This window comes from Columba livia, chromosome 4 (genome assembly GCF_036013475.1).
Source record: "Columba livia isolate bColLiv1 breed racing homer chromosome 4, bColLiv1.pat.W.v2, whole genome shotgun sequence".
In the NCBI taxonomy this organism is placed as follows: domain Eukaryota; kingdom Metazoa; phylum Chordata; class Aves; order Columbiformes; family Columbidae; genus Columba; species Columba livia.
This window is the reverse complement of record NC_088605.1, coordinates 48,946,982-48,963,831: the sequence shown is the minus strand read 5'-3', so window position 1 is coordinate 48,963,831 and position 16,850 is coordinate 48,946,982. Positions and strand designations below refer to the sequence as shown.

The window sequence follows — 16,850 nt, the reverse complement described above, 5'->3', positions numbered from 1 at the left end:
TCACCATCTTGGTGCCCTCTCCCTGGGCTCTCCAACGGCCCTCAGGACTGAGACCCAGAATAGCCACCGCTCTGCTACGTGCCCAGCCGCAGCCAGCCAGTTGTGTTCCAGCCCCGTCGCAGCCCTGTCATGAGGCTGAGGTGACCTCTAGCCTCTGTGGGGGTGACAGCCAGGTAAAACACTTGTGCTACAGCCCTGGTGTTAATTCCGTTCTGGGAATAAAAAATGCCGAATGAGGCAGAGGGGAACAAGTTGCTTGGGGGAAGCAGGGAGAGGAGCTTGCATGGCCACCAGCTCAAGCTGCGTGTCGAGAGCTGTACTGCCATGTCCAGGGGGGCCCCAGAGAGCATCTTTGCCAGCTCCAGCTACCCCAAGCCAGACCAAGCCCTGAGGGGCGGCAGAAAGCTTCCAGAGGAGTACGGGGTCAGCACATAGCGGGGCTGTCATGGCGGCCAGTCCTTCCCGACCTTGTGGGTTCTGGAGATGGTGTTGTTCACCAGAAAAGGTCTGGGACAAGCTTTCATCCAGAGGGCCTGCTTCTGAGCAAATGTTTCCAAAACAATTGTATTTCCCTTGGTGATATTTATAGCCTGGTTGTCGTGTTTCGTTTTTAAGAAAGGCAAAAAGCACCCAGCGTGGAGACTTTTTCCATTCCCATATCAAACATGGGTTTGCTATCTGACCATAGACAAGTAACCCAACTGCTTTTATGTTCTTCATGAGGAAAAGATGTGTAATGCTGTAATGCATTTTAACTGATGATTCTAAAAATGCTACAAGCATTCAAGTGAATGCTTATAGGCTGGAAATTACTTTATAAATATTGTGATTTTTAAAAGGAATGGATGCTATCAACATCTAGATGACAAAACACCTGAAACTCTTTCTCCAGAGATGCTTGGTGTTTTCATTCCATCTCACTTGAAAAACTCTGTGCTTATTCTGGGTTATAGCAGAAGCTTGGTTCATGTGGCAGCAAGAAAGCAGAAGGAGAGAACTCCAGCTGCTTTAAAAAAATCAAACACTGCTTGTCTGTTTGGCTGGCAGGTATCGAGTGTAACAAATCATCAGGAGGGGAAATTAGACTTAGTTAGAGGATCTAAAAAGCTGTTATGTACATAGTCACGTGTCTGAGTGTGGGGAAGAAGCACTGAACAAGTCATAAAGGATTATATTACCTTGTAGAGCGAAGCAGCATATAGACAGGTCTTGTTCCACAGGATGTCTTATGTGCCAAATAGTACCTTAATGCATAAGAATATCACTTCCAAAACAGAGTATTTTGTGCTGATCAGCAATAGATGCATGCCTGCTGGTTTGTTTTATTCAACCATGCAAGGGAAGGGGCTGTAGCTACTGTGATCACTCATCTGTTATTTGTACAGTCATTTCAGGTCATCCTTATCAGCATGTCTTATGATCCTCTGAGTGGGAAAAAGCATGTCTAACCAATGCCTAAAGGATAGATTCTCTGAAAAGTTGGTGTGCTCCCTTTTTCCCTGTTCTGGGGGTGCAGGTCACAACTACTGATTTATCTTCTGCAATCAAGGAGTGCTGCTAACTGCACCAGTTATACCCAGTTGCCCTGGCAGTACAGAGGCTCTTGAAAGGCAGGTTGGTGTGGTTAAGGCATCTGCTGCTGTCTCAGAGTTTCAGAAAGTGTTGCAGAAAGGCTGCTTGCTTTGGGCTGCAGAATTTCAGTCACTGTGAGAGGATCTGAATTTCTTAGGGACTCTTCTGGATATGTAGGCCCTTCCTAGTTTGTTGGGAAGTAATTTTTATGTTTTGTGTTTAGTGCCACAGGGTATTTGATGTCTTTACCTGGAGCAGCAATGCAAGCAAGTAACAGGAGAATTTAAGGCTGCTCAGAAAAATACTGAATACCTTGAGCAGGTGTCAAATTCTTGGCTTAAAAGCTACCAAGCATTTTTAGCTTTGGCACAAAAATCTCCAATCCTGTTTTACTGTTGTCCTTTCACAGCTTGCTGAGTACTTTATGGTTATGCAGAATCAGTTTTAAATTGCTAGTAAACAGATTAATGGCATTCCAGCATGGCTTTTCCTAAGGATAAGGGGAGGTCAAGTTGTCATTCTTTCAAAGGTGTCAATCATGTCTGTGGGTACTACAATAATGCTCTTTGTTTTCTGTCATTGTTGAGCTCTTCAGTTCAACCAGAGTGTGTGTGCTGAAATAATGGAGGAGCCAGCCAATGCCTGTTGGCATAGATGCAGTAGTTCCCAAACTGCAGTCTGCTGTCCATGCCAAACTGCAAGGCATAAGTGGTCCCCAGAACCATTTGAAAAATATGGGCATGTGACAGCTAGCAGCTCTTTGGCCTGAGAATTTTTTTTAGCTGTTACTGCTGTAGTAATTTAAAATATTCCAGAGGCACAGATTTGGAAACTTTCATAGCTCTTGAGGGTGCTGAAAGAGTTCACAACCATGTTCAAACAGACTGTAAGAAACAAGACCTGCTGCATGCTCAGGTCCCTGCCAGTCCACTTCATAAAGGCAAAAAGAGATCAGTGCTTCTGCAAAGACGCTTACTGAGAATTGCTGCTGGACTGCTTGCACAGCTTGTGGTTCGAGGACCTTTTCTTCCGCATGTTAAAGCAAACCAGCTGGCAGACAAACAAGAGATGCAGAAATGAAGTTTCTGTACAGACTGAGCAGTTGCTAAGGTTCGTGACTCAGACTTCTTGCTAATATAAACCATGAAACTTGCACTCTGAGTACTGGTCCTGATGCTCCTCCAAAACCTGGCAGCTCTGAAAACATACGCTGCCTATGTATAGGAAAGGCAAGGTTGTGTTTAACAGCCATTGAACTGTGAGAGTAGCTGGGGGAGCTGGGGCCACTCAGCTGAGTAAATGTGTATGTGGACGCAATCTGAAGACTCTCTGCAAGTTGCCACCCAAGGACTGACAGAAGCCCAGCCCATCATGTCTCTACCTGGCTGCCACATATGCTGCTAAGACATTGTTACTGATATAAAAGTCCTGCATATGTCAGAAATACTTCGACAATTATGTTTAAAGTAGTGTAACTCCTGGAAGATGTATGTATAATGCAGATAGATGTGATAAATCTTTTATTCAATTTGATTTATACATTAATCTAGCCTTTGAAAAATAATTTAAATGCATCAGGCTTTACCTTCAGTGGTGACAAGGCATTTATTCATATTTTTCTTGACTGATGTGGAATTTCTCATGTCTGCCACAGGTTGCAAAGCACAGTAATAAACAATTTGGCATTTCAATGCAGGCAGTCGCATTAGAAGGTGTAGGGACAGTGAAAGTAGAGCTCATCTTGGAATTTTTCATCTTCAAGACAAATCCCACTAAGGTTGAGAGGAAACTGCACCGAGCTTCATCTTCAGGTATAGCAGTCTCAGTACAGGTTAGGGGTGGACCTGCTGGAAAGCGGCACTGCAGAGAAGGACTTGCGAGTTCTGGCCAAAACCAGGTTGTTCATGAGTCAACGATGTGCCCTTGTTGCCAAGAAGGCCTGTACCTGGTGTGCATCAGGAAAACTGTGACCATCAGGTCAAGGGAGTTTATCGTCCCCCTCTGCCCTGGTGAGGCTGCATCTGGACTATTGTGTCAAGTTCTGGGCTCCCCAGGTTAAGAAGGACAAGGAATTACTGGAGGGAGTCCAGCGGTGGGCCATGAAAATGCATCTTTCTTACAAGGAGAGACTGAGAGAGCTGGGTCTGTTCAACCTGAAGACGAGAAGGCTGAGAGGGGATCTCATCCATTTCTCTCTTCCAGAAGGTAATCTTAGAGGCGCAGGAGCAGGCTGTCCCCTTGTGCTGGAAGGCAAGCCCGCGGGGAAGAAGGCTGGCCTGGCGGAATAGAGCGCTGCAGCTGGAACTTAGGAATAAAAAGAGAATTTATAACCTTTGGAAGGAGAGGCAGGCCACTTAAGAGGAATACAAGAACTCTATGAGGTTATGCAGGGAGAAAATCAAAAGGGCCAAAGCCCAACTAGAGCTGAGCCTGGCCACCCCTGTGAAAGACAACAAGAAACGTTTTTATAAATACATTAGCAACAAGAGGAGGGCTAAGGAGAATTTCCATCCCCTGATGGATGCAGAAAGAAACATAGTGACAGAGGAAAGGAAAGGCTGAAGTACTAAATGCCTTCTTTGCCTCAGTCTTTAACAGTCCGAACAGTTGTGCTCCAGGTACCCAGCTCCCTGAGCCAGAAGACAGGGATGGGGAGCAGTATGAAGCCCCAATAATCCAAGGAGAAATGGTTATCTACCTGCTACACCACTTGGCCAGACGGGATACACCCAAGGGTGCTGAAGGAGCTGGCGGAGGTGATCACTGAGCCACTTTTCATTATCTACCAGTAATCTTGGCTAACTGGGGAGGTCCCAGTTGACTGGAAGTTGGTTAATGTGACGCCCATCTATAAGAACAGCCAGAAGGATGATCCTGGGAACTACGGACCTGTCAGTCTAACCTTGGTGCTGGGCAAGGTCATGGAGCAGGTGATCTTGAATAACATCACACAGCACTTACAAGAGAACCATATGATCACCAGATTGGGTGGAAGTGTTGATCTGCTGGAGAGTAGGATGGCCATACAAAGGGATCTGGACTGGCTGGATTGTTTGGCTGAGGCCAATTGTATGAGGTTCAACAGGGCCAAGTGCTGGGTCCTGCACTTGGGCCACAACAACCCCAGGCAGTGCTACAGGCTCAGGGAAGAGTGGCTGGAAAGATGCCTGGCAGAGAGGGATCTGGGGGTGTTGATTGACAGCTGGCTAAATATGAGCCAGCAGTGTACCGTGGTGGCCAAGAAGGCCAACAGCATCCTGGCTTGTATCAGGATCAGTGTGGCCAGCAGGCCTAGGGAAGTGATTGTGCCACTGTACTCGGCACTGGTAAGGCCCCACCTTGAATACTGTGTTCAGTTTTGGGCCCCCCATCGCTGTCTACAACTACCTGAAATGAGATTGTAGCATGGAGGGTGTTGGTCTCTTCTCCGAAGTAGCAAGTTATAGGACAAGAGGAAAAGTCCTCAAGTTGCACCAGGGGAGGTTTAGATTGGATATTGGGAAAAAGTTCTTCATGGAAAGGGTTGTCAGGCATTGGAACAGGCTGGCCAGGGAAGTGGTAGAGTCACCATCCCTGGAGGTGTTTAGAAGGTGTTTAGACAAGGTTCTTAGGGACATGGTTTAGCACTAGAGTTAGGTTAGGTTATGGTTGGACTTGATGATCCTGATGTCTCTTCCAACTGAAATGGTTTTATGTTTATAAATATCTCAAGGGTGGGTGTCAAGGGGATGGGACCAGACTCCTTTCAGTCGTGCCCAATGATAGGATAAGGGGCAACAGGGCACAGACTGAAGCATAGGAGGTTCCGTTTGAATATGAGGAAAAACTTTACTTTGAGGGTGACAGAGCCCTGAACAGGATGCCCAGAGGGGTTGTGGAGTCTCCTTCTCTGGAGACATTCTAAACCCACCTGGACACCTTCCTGTGTGATCTGCTCTGGTGAACCTGCTTTAGCAGGTGGGTTGGACTGGATCATCTCCAGAGGTCCCTTCCAACCCCAACTGTTGCGGTTGAGACTGACAAACGACATAGACCGAGTTCTTCTGTACAAACAGCAGTCTCCATTTATTGCCACAAATACTTTTTTATATAGTCTTTACCAGTTCATGTGTCTTTTTGCTATTGGTTACAAGTTGCAGTAGTAACATCTCATTGGCTAATTTTGCTATAATCAATGTTACTCTCTTACTCCTTTCTCACGGGTACACCTTTAGTATCTCCGGATACTCCTTTACTCGCATCTTTCTCTTGGGTAGACCTTAATATCTTCAAGGCTAATTTCTGTTCCCATGCCCTCCATCAGGGAATCCACGGACCCTCTGTAGTCCCCCACACCCAACCACTCTGTGGTTCTGTGATTCAGATCCTTGATGTAAAATTACAGTAGTTGTCAAGCACACCAATGTTTTATTGACACAGCAATGTTAACAAGGAATACTATTTTTGCATGTTATAATTATATCCATAGGGCATTGAAGTGGGAGACTGAAGGAATGCAATTTTTTCTGCTAAACACAAAGCTGATTGGGATGTGATTTGGCAATAATGCAGAAATAACTGTATTGGGGGAAGCACCTTGTTTAGGCTAGGAAAACACTGTACTTCTAGATTAAAACAAACAAAAACCAACAAACAAAGAAAAAAAAAACCACCCAAAACACCACACACACACAAAAAAGCTTAAAAATAAGGATCAGCTATTAATAGTGAGGCAAATTAACAACTGAAAATGTATGAGAATCTTTGATGGGTTTCTCCATTACTTGATATCCTGAGATTGTGTGTGTGTCTGTTTGAGCATTGTGTTCTTAAATAATAGGAATATTTGTGCTCTTTTCTGTCCTTGAGTTTGTAAATGAGATCAAATGAAAGGACCTAATTTTCCCTGCTATTTAATACTTTTGGAATTTTCTTCTGGCATAGACCCACTATCTTCACCAGAGCTATGCCAGCAGAAGTTGGGTCTCAAGGTCCCCAGCTTGTTCCAGTGGATCGGAGAGGTAAGCATTAAGAGCAGGAGGCGTTAGTATAATAATAAGACACTGGAGCTTAAGACGAGTGGGGTCAAGGACCCCCTTTTGTCACCGCAGGCCTTGCTCAGGCATTTACTCCAAGGCAAAAAAACTACTTAGGACGTGTACCAGGGAGGAGTACGTGCTTTGTGGGAACACCCGTGTGGTTGTATGAGTATGGAGATTTGGAAGAAAGGCAAATACAATGACGGCAAGGGAAGATAAGTGTCAAAGTGGTGAAGTCAGGAGAAAAACGAAGATTAACCTTAAAGTACATGTGAAAATTGAGATGTCCAGATGCCAGTAACTCTTGCTGTCACTACAAAAAAGGCTGATTGACTAACCACTGTTTGTTTTGATGTCAGTTTTGCTCAGGCCTTCATAATGAGGTAGGGGAGGAGGCTGCCTTTAAAATATATTGGCCAGTAAATGTGGTTGGGAGATAATAACTTTTTGAAGAACTGAAGATGTTCCTGGAAACCTCAGAGATTTAACTGAGGCCTTCTGTCATTAAAATCATATTACTATGCAGTGGAGCTCTGCAAACAACCTAGATGAAAATGAGTCATCTCAGTAGAAGAGGGCATCAAGGTGGATCCTGTCAGTATTAGCATAATGAAGGCTTCCACATACGCATTCAATTAGTTTGAAATGCAGCAATGGATTGACTTTGTATTGAGAGAAGCATAGTAGTATTAATATTGTCTGGCTTTGTGTTTGCTGGAGGATCCTGAAAAGTCTGGTCTTTTGGAGATTTTTAGTTTAATTCTTAATAATGCCCTCACTGAAAAGCAAATAACATATATCCTTAATGGATTTGCAAGTTAATAATTAAAAAGGTTTGATTTAAAACTCACAACAGTCTTGCCCTTCTAAATGCCAGAACCAAAGAAATTAAGAGTGGAAAAGACAACCAAGTAAAACAAAGACCAGAAAAATCCACCTTCATGTACACATGCTTCCCTGACTCCTGTTCAAGCCTGGTTACCTATGGCCAGCCTGAAGTAAGAGAATTTTCATTTTTGCAGCCACAGATAGGAGAGTGCATAATATTAATTGATAATGGAATTAAGTGACTAGTCATCAGAGAAATGCTTGGGCAGAGAAAAGGAAATGTGTATCTTCATAGCCCAAAGTTCAGTGAAAAAGTTTCCGTGGTTGTTTACTACACCAATGCAGACTCTGGAAGTGCATTTCTCACTTCATATAGAGATGTCACTCAGCAACTTAACTCTTGAGGTGAGACCTCTTTGGAGAACTATAATGAAAGATTGGACTGTGAGTAGGTCCTTGAGTTAATCTCTGGGAACACAAATTCAACCTGTGTTTTAACACAGTACCAGGAAAAATGGAGTGCACCTCACATGTCCTGACATCCCATCCTTCCTGCCCTCAAACTTGACTTGACAGAATAAGGAGAAGTCACTGATAACCTATAAGCTCACTTTTAAGTGAATAGCTTCCCTGCTCCCCATGGCAGAACTAGAGAAATGTTTATTTACACAAATCTGCTTTTTCTCTTGTTCCATTTTAATTCTGATACCCTGAATTTCTGTGTTACAGGATTTTCATTCAAAGATTTCTACACCTTTTTCAAGCCTTAGCAGCAAAGCCTGGAAACACTCTGAGAATACAGGTAAGAATTATTCCTATTTTACGCAAAGGTCAACTGAGAAAAGGCAATACAGTTCAAGTTAAAATAAGTGTTTGGCAATTTCTAGCACAGAACCTGAGACTTGTGATTCCTGTGTCCCACTTCTAATTAAAAAAACCCAAAACAACTGCCTTTTATAACATACTGCTGTTCCTGCCAAAGTGTATAGCAAATATAGATGTGAATTCCTGGACCAAATTAAGTCAGTGATCTTCCGGGTTTTGCTTCAATGGGGTCGACTTTTTATCCTCTGAAAACCACTGTAGTTTAGCTCTTTGCAGAGTCAAATATCTGTGTACATGTTGCTTCCTCCTCACAATGTGCTGAATCATGGAAAATCTCAAGAGCAAGGTCACTTCATAGAAGAGCGTAAAGAAAGAGATGAAAACATTTTTACACAGAAACCAGTTTCTTTAATACAGAAAGCATTGTTTCTGGGGGATATAAATGACTCCCTAGGTGTTATTTTTTTTGTGTTTGTTTTTTTTTTTGGTTGGTTGGTTGGTTGGTTGGTTGGTTGGTTTTGTGGGGTTTTTGGTTTGGTTTGGTTTGTTTTCTTCTGAAAACCTTGCATTTACAAAAAAATGCCTGTGGAAGTGTTGTTGGTCCTCCCTATTGCATCCTGCTTTCTCCACTCCAGTACCACTGTCTTGTGCCCTGTAAACCCTGCATAGTTCACCTGATATCCATACAAATATGCTATAGATATACTCAACCTAGTGTGATGTGTCAGAGGAAAAGCCAGGTAAAAAATGTTGACACTGTGGACAGCACAATATTTGTGTTGTAAGTAGTTTTGGTGTTTGGTGGGTTTTTTTGCTGTTGTTTGTTTGTTTGGGGGGGGAGGGAGGTTGTTTGTGGTGGTGGTGGTGGTGTTTTTGGTTTGGGGTGTTTGTTTGGGGGGGGGGATGGTGTAATTTTTATTTTATTTCTTTTCTCTCAAGAGATCTCCAGCATTCTGAGCCAGGATTCAGTCGTGCTTCAGGCAGGAAGGAGAAACTGCGCAAGCCGGTCACTAGGTGGTGCAAGCAGTCCACCAGCACTTCTCTCCCAGCCCACGGGAAAACCCAGCTTCTAGCTCGCAGCCCTAGATGGAATGGGGTGGTTCAGGGTGAGGACAAGCCTTGTGGAAGTTCAGGTAGTTGAAGCCCAACTGGTTTGAGAAAGAAAGAGAGCTGCGTTGCTCTGTACCCTTGAACTGGTCATGCTTTACACTACGGATATATTTTTAAATGGGTTAGAAACTTTCCATAAGGTTAAGTGAAGCAGTGTCTAAAGAAGTACTTCGATTTGCTTAAAGATATTGGTATCAGGCAACAGAATGGTGAGCACTGGAGTTGCATAATCTGTTTATTGTCCTGCAGAAATGTCTTGTGCTCTGTTAATTAATCATCATAGTTAGAGCTAGGTTTCCAAGAGAGCTGGGTTCTTAGATATGTAAACAAAGTGTCTGATAATTCTAGATGTTACTGTTTCTAATTCTTCAGTATAATGGTTGTGGAAGGTGCATAATACTGAACTTCGACACAAAACCAGAATCAGCTGCATTTTTCACAAAGTTCCAAGCTAGTCTTGTGAGGTGATCTCTTACTAGGCAAAAACAGTGTCAGAAACAGATAAGCACATTTTGAAGGAGCTGTGCAATTTTGCACATGAAGAAAACGAGCAGCTCTTATTACAGACAAGGAATAACAGTTACAGCAGAAGAGGTATATGAAATGTTATGTGATGTGTGATACTGAACAGATCCAGCAAATAACTGTTACCCCATCGTCAGCACACGTACAGAACAACAGGTGTAGGCCGATTATTGATGGTTTCTGTTTGTGATCCCCAGTTAATCTGAGAAGGGAATGCGTCTGAAAGGAATTGCAACCTGAAGCCGACTTCCTCTGAATAACATTCCTCCAAGAACATCCAGGAAACCAGAAGCTGTCAAAGCTGTGAGCCGAATGACTGAACTGTTGGGTTTTCTTCGACCTGCTGAGAATTTTGTTGTCAAAAGAAAAGCTTACACAGGAAGGACAAAGTAAGTGTGTGGATGAGCGTATCTTGATTATTTTTTTTCCTAGGGGATATTCCAGTTGTTGAGCATTTATCTTTGACCTAAAGTAGGATTTTAAAATGCTGAAAACTGTTGAAATTCAGTAGCTTCATTACAATATCCCCCACTGTGGAGCTGAAGTATTTACTGTAAAAAATGCAATTTGTGTTTTTTTGTGGAAGTTGTTTTCCATCAGGGCATCCTCCTGCTGGAAAATTCCTAGCTGGTCCTTGAGGTGAGATTTTTATTTTTTTTCTGTTTTCCTTTGTTCTCTTCATTGTGCCTTGGGATTAGTGGGTTATTGTGCTGCAGACTGTGGGCTTGTGTTCTTGTATATTTGGCAACTATAAAAACTACAAATCGTGCTTGTTTCAGAAAGCAGACAGGCCTTTGCTGATAAGTAATTCCTTTACCTCATCATGTACTTCTCCACATGAGTAACAGCAAGACAAAGGAAGAGTTCTTTAGGAGTCTGTCAGGGCTGGCCAGATTTTTTCACTTAAACACTTTCACATACACAGTGTTCTTCAAGTTACTCTAAAAAAACCTGCAACTTTAGGAACAAATTTTGATTTTTTTTTTTTTTGTTACTGAACACCTAGTAATATTTTTTTAATATTTTATTCAAGCTTGTAATGGAATATTTCTAGAAAAAAAAAAAAAAGTTGTGTTAAAAATTCTTTTAGTTGACTTTTCTTTCATTTACCAGCTGTCCTCAGAACGCTAATTAGCTAAGGTTACAAATCTCTTGACAGAGTGTGTATTTGTAGCTAGTGTCAGTTCAGAGTGAGGAGGAGAGGCAAACAGCAACGGGGTTGAGGATTCTAGTGTAGCTGACTGAACCACCTAGACTCCAAATTTTTGATGTAATCAGATACTATAGGGTGCAAACATTTGAACCATCTGAATTCTCATGACTGATAATTAAAATGGATTAAACTCTAGCAGTTTCTTCTCCTAGTGTAGGATTTGCCAATGGCAATAACTAATAAATAGCAATTTCTTCTGTACTTGTCCTACTTAGTCATAGTGAAAATTAGTGAAAGAAAACAAGGAGAAAGGCAGAATAAGCTCCAGAAATGCTACATGAATTCCAAACTTCCACTGTATGGGTTACTTTTCAAAACTTTGGAATGGGATCACACTACTTGAGTCAATTTAGATCAGATGTCTTAGGTTAGAGATCTGTTCCTTGAAGTTGGGTTAAAGGTCACTGAAAGACAATTTCTGAACAGCTGTTGGAAGGAAAAAAAAGAGAAGCCTTCAGTGAACCACTCTGCCCTGGGTAAAATTTTATTTCTATACATATGTGCTAGGTCTGGCAACATCTGTGCCTTGACAAGTATAAATGACATTCTGTTCACAAGATCTTTCACAGGGTACAGAGCAAAATACTCCATCTCAAAAGGTAAAGCTGGAGAGAGTGCACACATTTCAAATAGCAGCTCTATATGGGAAATAAAGCATTTTGGATTTCTGTGCCCAAACTCATCTCCTTCTGAGATGCGGAAGTACTCTTCTTAAGAAGGGATGTGCAACGTACCTGACAAATCATTCATGGGTCAGAAAGAGGATGTGGTGCTGGCACTGATTTTATTCTAAGGAACAAAGCAAAGAGTGGTCATCTATTTCAAATTTCAGCCCTTTAGAATACTGACAGATTCTGCTCACATATAAAAACCTGCTCCTTGATTGAGTTGTTTCATTAGCTGTATGAAATTAGACAAGAAAACACTTGGGAAACCAGTGAGGTTTAGAGGCAAAGAGTGAATTCAAATAAATGATTTGAAGGTTATGTAGTAAAATGCTCGGTTTCTTCATCTAATTAGGGCTGCTGGGACTGTTGGAGAATGTGCAGTCTCTAGGTCATGTTAAGTTTAAGAAGCTGCTTCTTTGGTCAATTGAAAAATAAAGCTTAGCTGAACTGTTTTTGCAATTTCCCCCCTCAGTTATCTGTCTTCATTTATTCTTGCCATATACTTAGCAGCAGTTAAAGCAGATGCAGAAACCAAAAGCAGATCAGTTTATTGAAATGTACAGTTCATCTTCCCTTCCACTCTTGAAGATCCCCCAAGCAATTTTGAACTGTAGAACTTCACATACACACAAGTGGTGCTTAAAATATACTTGCTCAGCCTCTGATGACTGCTGCTGTTGAATTTCCCATGCTCTGAAAACGTGAGCAAAAAGTCCAGACAGCCTGTTCTTGGGCTCTGTTAATCTCAAGAACCTAACTGTCTCACTGGAGGTTGTGACCCAGCATTTCTAAATGAGAAGTTGTTGCTAAAGAAGTTGTGTGGTGGTCTGTTTTGTTTTGCAAGTTTTGTTGTTGTCATTGGGTTTTTATTGTTTGTTTGGGATTTGGTTTGTTTTTTTCTGCTGCAGTCACACAGCTTCTGATTATTCCAGACCTGGGACAGATTCAAATCTAAAATCACAGCTGATCCTGCCACCCCCATTTTACACAACCATGTCGTGCATGTCTGAGCAACAAATCATCTTCTTTTGAGCTCCTGTCAAGCCTGGTTCAACCATTCACGCCTCTGTGCTTCAGTGAGCTCATCTCTAGTTATGTATGGGTGCCATTATCAGGTTTTTTTGCAGGTGTGTAGCATGGCATGCAGGCAGAGAAAAGTCTGGGATGAAACCAGTGAGAAAATCCATCCTATTGAATAAAATGCAGTCAGAAAACAATATTTCCATTTCTTAAAAAAAAAAAAAAAAAATCTATTAAAAATATCACTTGTCCTACTTTTGTCCCTTAATCAGGAGATGAGCAGATTTTTTTTCTAACAGTGGAGTCTTTATTGTCAACAGCTTTTGCAGTTTGGCTATTCTTATTTTTTTCTTGAAGACCAAAAGTTGGCATTTTCACCTTCTGTTTGTGTTTCATTCTGGATTCCAGTAAGCAAATGAAAAGAAATTGCCATTCCATAATTAAATGGAAATGCAAATTCAACTTGTAAGCAGGCTTTTTTGCTTTATCTATAAGCTTTATCAAAGGGTGTGAAAATGGTTACTTTTTTTTTGTGAAAAAAAAGTCTTTGGCCTTTCAACCACCTTCCAGTCTGCTCAAGTGGAAGCGTAGCTCACTGTGGGCTGCTGATTTCAGTCTAATTCATGAAGTTCTTGACACTATTTTAAAATCAAAGACTTGTATTTAAAATTGAGGCTTTCCACTTCTTCAGACAACTGCTAGTCCGGCTTTTTTTATGTACCACAATGCATGAAAGAGAGTTGTTCCTTTCAGACCTTCTCCTTTTTCTAATAAAAAGCCTAATTTCCAAGAAGGCTGGAGTGTAAATTACCTTCTCTTTTCAATTACAAGATCTGATCACTGCCTTTTCTTTTTTTCACCACTAATAAAAGCTATTGGAGTAAAGCAGTCATCTCTTGCTGTGGAAAAACAGGCAGTAAGTCACCTTGAGATTAAAATACATATAGCTATACCCTTTCTTGGGAATGTAGTGCAGTAATTGCTTAAGAGAATGACAACAGGGACTAGAGGGAACATTGTATTTTTGTGAAACATTTCCAGGGATAAGGGGGTAATTCTCCACTGGTTTAAATTGGCAAAGCTCCACCAAGTTGCTAGCCTGGCTGATGTTAATTACCATGCCTTCATTGAGGTCAGTGGCCCAGCTCCTCCAGCTTTTGAAACTGGGGATATTTCCTTGAAATATAAACTCAAATCCAGTAATTTGAGATGGATACCATAACTCAGGTGCAGTAAATAAGTAGTTAATGTCCCAGGCTGTGTGATGGGAGATACTCTTAGAAAAGGGTACGAATTTGGCACGGCCTTTGCTATCCATGTAACAAGTTAAGGAATAGCCGAGTGAAGATGTGCTATCTTGCTGTTTGTCACAGCTGAAATGGGAAACATCTACTAATTACACCTGAACTTATTCTGGAAAACAAAACAAAACCAAAAAAGGGAGCATGTAAGAACAGTAGGGACTTGAATTCACAAAGTTTTTCTAGTGCTTATACTTTTGCTGTAGTTGTGTTATGAGAACTCAGGTGAGGCAAAGGCTGACTCCAGTGCAGCACTACTGAAGTTTGAAGAAAAAAACAAAGACCTTTCCTCTGCAGAAAAAAAAATGTAGAGTCATCCTGCTAGTAGGAAATGGAAGCCAAGAACAGGATAGGGATAAAGTGTTACAGTCAGAGAATACTTGAAAACTCAATAGAGCAGCCTTCAAAGGTCCGGTTGTCTTTTACTAATATAAAAGTATCTATGGAAACACTCCAGAGGTGGGAAAGCTCAAAGTAAAGGTTAAATGTTTAACCCCTAGCTTTAAAATGTTCTACATGCATCTTAGAAAAGCAGAAGGAAAATACACACTGGTACTTCTCATGTGATATATTAAGGGATTTTTTAAAAATTCATAATCATGTGTATTTTTGCAAGTTTCTTTAAATATACTATTCTGTTTCAGCAACAGTGACCTTCATTGCATTTTTGTGTGGCAGAGAACCATTAGCTTTTTTGACCTTACAGGTTGGAAACAAGAGTGACTTGGCTAATTCTGTCAGCGTTCACACAGGCAAAACGTTAAGCAGTTCAGTTTGAATTCTGAGATCGAGCTCTGTAGATTCATATCCAACCCTAATCTTACCATGTGTTAACCTTGTCCACATGATGAATGGTAGTATAGTGCTAGCAATTTTACTTTTTTCTTCATAATAAATTCACAATAAGCCTTCCATAGTGGTCTTTTAAAAACTGAAAAGATCAGGCATGACATTTAAAACAGCAATCCCTATCGAATTTCTGTGCAGACACATGTAGTCAGAGGGAAATAATGATATTTACAAGTGTTTAGGCTTATATTTGTGTTACCTGGGACTCTGGGGTCAATGGTGGAAGGTGCAGGGGGACAAAACAGAATTTTATTCCACGATTGAGCATAGAGCATGAAAAGAGAGAATTCTCATTGTGATTCTGCCTCAGATTCCTTTAATATCTGCCCAGCATGATATTAGAAACCCAGGATTCTGGATTCCTTGTCAGTTGGCCTTTACAGCAAGGTTGGTGACATCATCTGATCTGTCTCGTGTGTATGTGCTTTGGAAATTGCTGTCTGATACAATGGGTCTGCTCTTCTGGGCTTTGTAGTTGTGGAGATGAGTAGTGAATAGCAGAGCTAGAAATGTTGGGCCCTACAAATGGATTAAGTCTAAATTGAGTTCGCAGCCAAGTTTCTCCTCAACTTTGGAGGAAAAACATCAGCCTCTCCTTGCACTTTGTTTAATTTTTGCCACTTTAACTTCCCTTTTTAGGTATGTGCCCCCAGCTCAGGCAAGAGAGCATGGCTTTCATATAGTGTGCAAGGCAGAAATAAATATGATGAAAAGATACTCTGATACTGGAGAAGAAAACATTTACTTTCCTGTACATCGCTATTGCGTTCTCAGCTTTGCAAAACTGTCAGTTGGAGCCACGTTTACAATGCAATGCATTTCCTCCTTTTTCTTCCCCCAAAAGGTTCTGTGTTCTAGTCTGTATCGTAAATTATATGTTTTATACTGACGCTGGAATGGGGTGACTGGACACTGAGGTTTTTTTTTTCTCTTCTTCTCTTATATACCTCATTTTGCCTTCATTCTGAGCATGAATGTGAAATTGAGGTCAGGGTGGTCTGTCTCTCTTAATCTACTGCCGGGAGAGTATAATACATTCATTGCTAAACATGCAAATGCCATAGTTGCTTTGCACCATATCCTGAGCTCTTTGAAGTTTGTCGCTCCATCCATGATTTGAGAAACAAGTGGACCAGAGATGATGTCAGTGCATCAAAGAGCCAGCTCAATTTTCTCCATGAAAACTCTATTTGAAGTTCTGTGTTTAATGGTGTGTGTCTCCACAGATCTCTGAATTGCATGCTGTTATTCTAGATGTCCGTTATCTCTATAGGGATGCAATTTCACAGCGATTACATGTTCCAAGTTCATCAAGTGCTAATTAGAGCAGAAAGCATGACAGCAGAATCTTCAAAGCCCTGGTGGACAGGGTAACCTATTGATAATTCAATTGATTTTTATTACTTGGTATTGAGCAGCAGGGCTGCCTGCTGTTGTATACTGTGTTGTGGTGTTGTGTGTGTTTTTTGGTTTTTGGTTTTCTTTTCCGGTCATTATACTAGACTCCTGAATTAGTTCTGATACAGGGCATTGTTTGAGTAACATATTGCCTGGTACAGTGCCCTGCATCACTGCAGCTCTGAAAAATTCCTGTTGGTGCCATTTTCTTGTCTAGAGAATGTGCTGCTTTTTCTAGAACTTTCCCCTGAAGCAATATACCCCATGATGATATTTAAGAGACTGCAATGAGCCATCTTCTAGCTCCTGGTCTGCCGATGTCGAGTGACACTAGCTCCATCAACTTGGTGGGTTTCCAGTGCGAGAGGGAAAGGAGAGTTTGGCAGTGTGCTGAGACATGTTGGCTCGTTGCAGGTTTGGCACCACTTTGGGGATTTACTGTGTGTAATCTGAGTATTGACTCACTAGGAGCATCGATCAATTCCAGTATCAAGGTGCTTGTCTTTGAGATATAAAATAAGAT

General features: G+C 41.6%; 1 long non-coding RNA gene across 1 annotated transcript in view; it reads left to right on the top strand.

Moving 5' to 3' along the window:
• The window catches only part of LOC110365240 (uncharacterized), a 362,256-nt gene that overhangs the window by 309,631 nt on the left and 35,775 nt on the right, over positions 1-16,850 (top strand). Inside the window, exons 23-24 of the long non-coding RNA XR_010472314.1 lie at positions 8,148-8,220; positions 9,183-10,267. This is a non-coding gene — a long non-coding RNA (uncharacterized LOC110365240). The remainder of the gene's footprint in view (positions 1-8,147; positions 8,221-9,182; positions 10,268-16,850) is intronic.